This window comes from Schistocerca gregaria, chromosome 8, assembly GCF_023897955.1.
Source record: "Schistocerca gregaria isolate iqSchGreg1 chromosome 8, iqSchGreg1.2, whole genome shotgun sequence".
NCBI classification, from domain to species: domain Eukaryota; kingdom Metazoa; phylum Arthropoda; class Insecta; order Orthoptera; family Acrididae; genus Schistocerca; species Schistocerca gregaria.
Window position 1 is genome coordinate 92,629,075 of NC_064927.1, and position 8,976 is coordinate 92,638,050.

Here is an 8,976-nt window from a genome sequence, read left to right on the forward strand (position 1 = left end):
ACTGAGCTACCGAAGCACGACTCACGTCCGGTACTCACAGCTTTACTTCTGCCAGTATCCGTCTCCTACCTTCCAAACTTTACAGAAGCTCTTCTGCGAAACTTGCAGAACTAGCACTCCTGAAAGAAAGGATATTGCGGAGACATGGCTTAGCCACAGCCTGGGGGATGTTTCCAGAATGAGATTTTCACTCTGCAGCGGAGTGTGCGCTGATATGAAACTTCCTGGCAGATTAAAACTGTGTGCCCGACCGAGACTCGAACTCGGGACCTTTGCCTTTCGCGGGCAAGTGCTCTACCAACTGAGCTACCGAAGCACGACTCACGTCCGGTACTCACAGCTTTACTTCTGCCAGTATCCGTCTCCTACCTTCCAAACTTTACAGAAGCTCTTCTGCGAAACTTGCAGAACTAGCACTCCTGAAAGAAAGGATATTGCGGAGACATGGCTTAGCCACAGCCTGGGGGATGTTTCCAGAATGAGATTTTCACTCTGCAGCGGAGTGCGCGCTGATATGAAACTTCCTGGCAGCCCAGGCTGTGGCTAAGCCATGTCTCCACAATATCCTTTCTTTCAGGAGTGCTAGTTCTGCAAGTTTCGCAGAAGAGCTTCTGTAAAGTTTGGAAGGTAGGAGACGGATATTGGCAGAAGTAAAGCTGTGAGTACCGGACGTGAGTTGTGCTTCGGTAGCTCAGTTGGTAGAGCACTTGCCCGCGAAAGGCAAAGGTCCCGAGTTCGAGTCTCGGTCGGGAACACAGTTTTAATCTGCCAGGAAGTTTCATATCAGCGCACACTCCGCTGCAGAGTGAAAATTCTCATTCTGGAAACATCCCTCAGGCTGTGGCTAAGCCATGTCTCCGCAATATCCTTTCTTTCAGGAGTGCTAGTTCTGCAAGTTTCGCAGAAGAGCTTCTGTAAAGTTTGGAAGGTAGGAGACGGATACTGGCAGAAGTAAAGCTGTGAGTACCGGACGTGAGTCGTGCTTTGGTAGCTCAGTTGGTAGAGCACTTGCCCGCGAAAGACAAAGGTCCCGAGTTCGAGTCTCAGTCGGGCACACAGTTTTAATCTGCCAGGAAGTTTTTATACGTGTCTGCTTTCATACACTGATTTAGATCCTCAAGCTACTTGATTACACCATCATTCAAAGCTATTTATGACTCTTTACCTGTATTTATCCTGAATACTGCAATATTGTATCTGACTGGGACTTGAGTTGTGGGCAAACTCAAGTTCAACTCTGTTTTGGGTACTCCTGTTCATCACGACTGTGTATGTGTACTCAGGGAGAGCGTATGGCTATTGATTGAGGCTAGATGTTGCTTACAATTACTCTTTGCATATAATTGAACTTATTGATATGATTATGAACTTTATTCAATCTGTTGTGTCAAAACATTTTTTGCTGGTTTGTACCAGGTGTGGTTTGGATTCATGTGTCGATCCCCACATCCTAAGTTTAGGCCCTGATATTTTTTCATTATTTTTTCATGAGCCAACATATCCTTAAATACTCTTATTTATGTGGATGATTGATTTTGTGTTATATTCCTGCTCATGGGTGAACATATTCTTCTGGTCTGTACCCATTGTGAGTTTTTCGAGTCGGTTCATTCATTGTACACTTAGGCTCTGAACTTTTTCTCTTCTCTTTCAAAGATTTTGAGGGTATGATTGTATGGATGTAAACTTACAATTCGTAATTCTAGTAATTTATGTTGTCTATCTATTTCTATAGTTTAGTATTGCAAATATTGTAATTTTGACTTTGTATTATTGGTCTTGTAGCAGTATGTTCCACAGATCTGAAAATCTGAATACCATACCTTGATATATGTATAGCATATATCTCATAGAGTATTTTTCTTTTGTTTTCTGTAATACATATCAGATACTTCTGTACATCTGTATTCTATCTTTTGGCATCTTTTGTACACCATTTGGTAAACCTTATTGTCTGTCACAAAATATTGTAAACACATTGTTTCTAAATTTTGTGAGGGGAATATCATAAAGGGACACTCCTCTAACATTACCTTTCTTCAACAGAAGTTATTGATACCATAAATACTTTCTACCTTTTAAACAGGTTAATATTATCTCAGCTGTTTAACTAAATGATTTTCGCATGTTTTTATATACAATGTATTATATTTCAGTCGAAAAGAAATTACTTTATTTTCTTTGTTACAATCGATATGTACTAACTCTGTGTGTACAGTTAAAATTACAAAATTATTTTTTTTAGAAACATTTGAAATTACGAAATATACGGCACACTTAGAATTCCCATTATTAATTGCACAACCTGACACTAGTTATTAAATTTATTTCTGGATTCATTTATAAAATAATCATACAAATTAATAGAAAGTCACCTGTCAACAAAATTTTTAGACTCTTTGGAATATTGTTGGTGCCACGGAGTGAAGTAGTTTATTTATTAACTATTTATTTTGCAGCTTATGATGTACACCTATGGAGTAAGTCCAAATACATATTTGCTTTGTCAGTTTTCCAATAAAATATATTACTTTTACTGATTCTAACTATAGTTTTGCTAAAATACCTAATAAATTTTAGCCACAACATTTCTGGAAATTTACATCATAGTTACAAAATTTTAGATACTGTGAACTGAATGGATTTTGTGAGGCATACACGATCTATGTACCTAAATTACAGAACATTTAATTGCAATAATTCTATACTATGGGTCAAATAATTCTATACTATGGGTCCATCATTTTATATGTACATCGTATAATACAGTCATATAGCACATACATATTTTAGATCCTGTTTTGTTTACATTTATAAAAAAATTAACAGCAATTATACTGTAGCAAACAAAATATTTAGATAAAACAATACTGTTAAGAAGTTAACACATTTTACTTTTTATTTTTCTCTATACCTTTGTACATTTTTTTAGTGTACTATGCCTGTTTGCTTCAGTTATTTTCATTTGAAAGAAATTCTGTGACTGAATATAAAGGGGTTTCTAATAGCAGTTGTTTGATTGACTGTTTAAACTTATCCTCTGATTTGGCATTAGTGATGTGTGTTTGTACAACTCTACTGCCATGTAACCACTGCTTCTCTCATACTGAGTTGTGTTATGCTGCGAAATTCTTAATTTTTTGGTGTTTCTGGTATGGTGGTGGTGTACATCCTCATTTTTGTTGAATTTATCTTTATGATCCCAAGCAAGAAGCAGAATTTTGTATATGTACAAGCTGTGGAAGGTTAGAATCTCATATTTTTTGAAAAGAGGCTTACAACTATCTCTTAATCTTTTGTTTCCTATTATTCTAATGACTCTCTTTTGTAATTTGAATATTTTAATTGCCTAGTAGAGTAGCCCAGATTTCTATATCGTAGCTCATTATAGCACTGAAGTATGAAAAATACACTATGCACACATCATCTACTGTTATTAGTGGGTTAGCATATTGGAAATGTGATCTCTTCATCCTAAATAACTGTTCTCAGCGATCCCTAAAAATTTGCACTTTCAACTACTCTTGCATCTAGCTCTTGCAAATTTGTCAGTTCACTTGTTTTTCTTTTGTTGTTCATAAATATTGCATTAGTTTTCTCATAATTGAGAATCAACCTATTCACTTTAAGCCAATGGGTGATCATTTCAACTGTTTGATTACTTTTACTTATGACCCCCTTGTAACCTCGGTTTCACAGTTATGCTTGTTGTGTCATCTGCGAAGAGTATCAATTCTCGTATATAAGGAAAAGGAGGGGGTCCTAGAATACTACCCTGTGGCACCTCATGTTTTATATCTTGTAGTTCTGATAGCTGTTTCCCTTGATTGTGTGACACTTCCACTGCTTGTTTTCTGTTCTGCAGAAATGTCTTTATGCTATCAAGAGCAGTTCCTCTAATTCCATAGTGGTGTAGCTTCATTATTAATATGTGGTGATTGACAAGATCAAAAGCTTTAGATAAGTCACAAAAAATACCAATTGGGATTTGGCCTTGATCTAGGCCTCCAGTGGTTATATTGATAAGTTCAAATGTAGCTGACACTGTAGATTTTTCCTTCTGGAACCCAAACTGTCTACCATTTATGATACAGTTTTTATCAAAAAATGCAACTATCTTCACAAATATTAATCTATCTAGGATCTTTGACAAAATGGGAAGGAGGCTAACTGGTCTGTAATTATCTGGGCACATGTGAACACCTTTTTTGAATAGTGGCAGTACTCTGGCAATCTTCATTCTATCTGGGAAGATTCCTTTTTCAAGACATGAGTTGACTAAGTGACAGAGGGGCTTAGCAATTTCCCTAGTAGTTAGCTTCAAAAGTTTATTTGACAGGCCATTTATGTCTGTGGATGCTTTATTTTTTAGTTTCTCTTTTATTTTTCTTATCTCTTGTTTATTTGCCAGATACAGGTAACATGAGTTACTGGGTGACTTTTGTTCATTTTCAATGAGTTTTTGGGCTTGCAGAGCATCACTTTTGTTATCCTGTGTAAGTTGTTAGCAGATGCTGGTAAAATATTGGTTGAAAGTGTTGCTAATGATTATTGGATCTTCTGTTACAACATTATTGATTTTTAGGCTTAAGCTTATATTGTCATGGGAGCTTGTGTAATAACATTTCCATTATAGAGTTTTTTTGCAGCTATTAAAGTTTTATTGTAACTCTTTATATGGGCTCTATAATATTCAACAAAATGAATAGGCCTATCTGGAGCTTTCCAAATTGCATGAAGAAGTTTCAACGTTTTACAGGAAACTGTTGTTGTTGTCTTCAGTCATGAGACTGGTTCGATGCAGCTCTCCATGCTACTCTATCCTGTGCAAGCCTCTTCATCTCCCAGCACGTGCTGCAACCTACATCCTTCTGAATCTGCTTAGTGTATTCATCTCTTGGTCTCCCTGTACGATTTTTACCCTCCACGCTGCCCTCCAATGCTAAATTTGTGATCCCTTAAAACATGTCCTAATTATCGATCCCTTCTTCTAGTCAAGTTGTGCCACAAACTTCTCTTCTCCCCAATCCTATTCAATACCTCCTCATTAGTTACGTGATCTATCCACCTTATCTTCAACATTCTTCTGTAGCACCACATTTCGAAAGCTTCTATTCTCTTCTTGTCCAAACTAGTTATCATCCATGTTTCACTTCCATACATAGCTACACTCCAAACAAATACTTTCAGATACGACTTCCTGATACATAAATCTATATTCGATGTTAACAAATTTCTCTTCTTCAGAAACGCTTTCCTTGCGATTCCCAGTCTACATTTTATATCCTCTCTACTTCGACCATCATCAGTTATTTTACTTCCTAAATAGCAAAACTCCTTTACTACTTTAAGTGTCTCATTGTCTAATCTAATTCCCTCAGCATCACCCGATTTAATTTGACTACATTCCATTATCCTCGTTTTGCTTTTGTTGATGTTCATCTTATATACTCCTTTCAAGACACTGTCCATTCCGTTCAACTGCTCTTCCAAGTCCTTTGCCGTCTCTGACAGAATTACAATGTCATTGATGAACCTCAAAGTTTTTACTTCTTCTCCATGAATTTTAATACCTACTCCAAATTTTTCTTTTGTTTCCTTTACTGCTAAACTAATAAACCTTTTGTTAGCCACGTTAGATTTCCTCGCTTGTTCTTTATTGGTTTAGTTTTGGTTGGCAAATCCTCTTCAAGATTTTTAAATAGATACCTAGGAAACTGTTATATTCACCATTAACATTATTAGATAAGTACAATTCTGGCCACTTTTCATTTTGTAATTTTATCTTTAGGTCTGTTATGTTAGAACTTCTTGTATCTCTGTAAGGGATAAAGCTGAGTGAATCTAATGTCCCTACTTCTTTTATTATTACTGTCTGTGAGCTGTGATTTGATAAATTCATGTCTTCTTTAAGGCAATGATTTTTGCCAGACTGAATATTTATAATTATGTAATCAATGGCAGTTTGAGTGTTCATACTTATTCTTGTACAGTTTTGAATTGTGTTATGTAAACCATACATTATAAGTAAGCTCTTTAGTTCTGTTTTATATTTTGATTCAGGTAGGGAGTCTATATTCAAGTCTCTGCATAAAATTAACTTGTTCTTCCAAAATTGTGATAGCGGTCTATCAAATTTTTTTATATTTTTTTATTTATGAACACACTGAAATCACCACTGGAAGCTCTGTATAAAGCCATTATTATATAGGTTACATTTTGCAGTTAAAATTCTTATATCACTACTAGTGGACATGCTTCTGTTGTGATTAGACATGTTTTGATTTTTGGCAAAAAGAATGTAAATTTTGATAATGAAGTGGAAATTTTAAAGACAGTGTGATATAGAAAAATTTGTTGAAATAAAAAAAATTACATAAACAGAAATTACGGAGCAGGCTTACACCAGCATTATTGTCCATTTTGAGCCTACAATGTAAAAAATTTCAGCCTCAAGAATCAACCCCTAGATGTGAAGAACTGGAGCCAATTATGAGAAAAGAAGATAAGTAAAAACATTACTTGTAAATCTTACTCCTGTCAAAGTTTATTGAAAGAGTTAATTTTGAAGTGAGTGAAAATCAGCAAATGATGTGAGAGAGGGGAAGATTACAACCCTTGGTGTATTTAATTTCTGTTTAGGACCACCTGACAGAAAAAATCTAGAAACACCAAAAAACGTAAAATCGACCTATCTAAAAAGAGCACTAGGTCTCTCAAAGAAAACAAGATCTAGACTAGTGTACCTGCTAGTGAGAGAGACATTCCTAATTGAAGAGATCAGACTTCGATATATGGTGCCACACACCAGGGCTTCCAGAAAGCAACTGAAGATCATGGAGGACAAACGAGAAAAAATATCGCTGGAGATTTATGGCACCGACGCAATGATGAACCGCTCACGGACAGCACCGAACTTCAAACAGCGGTGTCATAACTAGACTTTGTATTCACAACTTTCATCATCTAATCTGCAAAAACAAAAAATATCATGACCCAACCGCAACATGTGTGTGTGAACTGTATAACGAAGCATGTGGACAATATCACATAGAACTGTGCAGTAAAAGAGTGAAATCGATAAATGAATATGAAAAATGTAAAATGTATATGTAAAATGTTAAGTAAAGTAACTGTATATGGCTATTTGGCTGCAATTTTATTAAATAAAAATTTGTTTGGTATCCCTGTAGGAATAATCCCCATGTCATAAATCTGTTGTACAATAACCTGCTTTCCGTAAGAAAAGATAACACCTGATGGTCCAAATATGAATGTATACTCCATACAATAGCTGATCTTTCCTTTTCTCTTCTTGTATAATTTAGTTCAATGTTTATCTAGACTTCTGCTAGCAAACACTACTCCTAATTCAGGACATCATTCACCGTGGAATAGTTCACATGTTATACCAAATTCAGAAACATCAGTTGCTTCCTTTAAGGCTTCAGGCATTACCAGGTGCTGCAAACTTGATGCATTTACCAATGCCTGCTTAATATTACAGAATGCTTTGGATGCTCCTTCCTCACATACCCATTTTGTTCTTTGTTTCAGTAATGACAATAATATGTGATAGTTCATGGGTTGGCCTTGTATGTAGTGATGGTAGAATCTGGCTAATCCCAGAAATGAGTACAATTGTTTTACATTTATGGTTCTGTACAGTCTTTGATGGCCTCTATTCTTTCAGTAGGTCATCTTATTCCCTACATCTATATCAAATGTCCTAGAAATTTCAATTCTTCTCTTCTGAAATGTGATTTTGCTGACTTAATTATGATACCCTTTTTTGAAACTTCTCTAGCATTTTAGACAGTAAAACACAGTGTTCTTCCCATGTTATAAACACTGTTAATATGATACCCTTTTTTGAAACTTCTCTAGCATTTTAGACAGTAAAACACAGTGTTCTTCCCATGTTATAAACACTGTTAATATATTGTCTATGTAAATAATTAATTCTTGTAGCAATTCTTTACCCAGTGCCTCATCCTGTGCTCTTATGAACACTGATACTGAAATATGTAACCCAAAGGGTAACACTTTAAACTGAAAAAACTTTTCATTGAAAAGGAATGCAGTATATTTTCATGAATTTTCATGTAATTTCATTTGCCAATACCCAGCAGTCAAATCAACTAAGCTAAAATACTTTCCTTGCTTGAATCTCATTAACATATCACCAAGAGATACAGGTCTGTCACTTTCTGTTTAAACACACACACCTCCCACTGTTTTTTATCTTTTGACTAGAGGTAAAGGGTTGTTATATGCACTTACTCCCGGCGTATTTGTTGCTCGAACAGTCCACAGGTGTACTGCCAGTTCATAGTGTCCAATGGGCACAATATTTCGGCAATCAGACATTTCGTCAGGTGAACTGACGATGGCGACATGTCTGATCGCCAGAATATTGTGCCCGTTGGACACTATGAACTGGCAGTATACCTGTGGACTGCTCGAGCAAAAGATTCCTTATTTTTGATCTCAAATAGTCGCTCCAGGTTTGTCATAAATTAGATTGCTTACAAATTGTGTTGTTGCTCTTTGGTTAGTAGAACAATGAAAACAATCAATGATTGATGAAATTATTTGGTGAAATTATTTATGAAATAATATAGAATTTATGAAAGCTTAATTTCCTTCTCATCCCATGTGGTAAGTGTCCCCTGACCTGCAGTTCTGGGTGACTTTCCCAAAAATCTACCCCTTTTCTAGACCTCTCCAGTCCTTTACCTTCACCCTTTATCCTTCCTCCTCAATGTTTCTGTCTGAAAAAGGAGCCACTGGCTCTGACAGCTTGCCAATCACAACAGCTTTTTATGTGCATGTTCTGCAGCTGCTTGGTGAGTAGATTTTTATCTATCCAATCAAATAATTTCTTCAGTTAATAAGTTTGATTTATGAGATTCAATGTTTATTTTTGCTGACACCCTTACAAATTTCCTCTTTCTTCTTCATCATTCATTAATT

At 35.8% G+C, this 8,976-nt stretch overlaps 1 non-coding gene across 1 annotated transcript; it reads left to right on the plus strand.

Annotated features, from left to right (window-relative positions):
* Nucleotides 1–680: 680 nt before the first annotated feature.
* Trnas-cga (transfer RNA serine (anticodon CGA)) lies at nucleotides 681–755 on the plus strand. Its single transcript has one exon. It is a non-coding gene; the product is annotated as a tRNA-Ser (tRNA).
* Nucleotides 756–8,976: the final 8,221 nt, after the last annotated feature.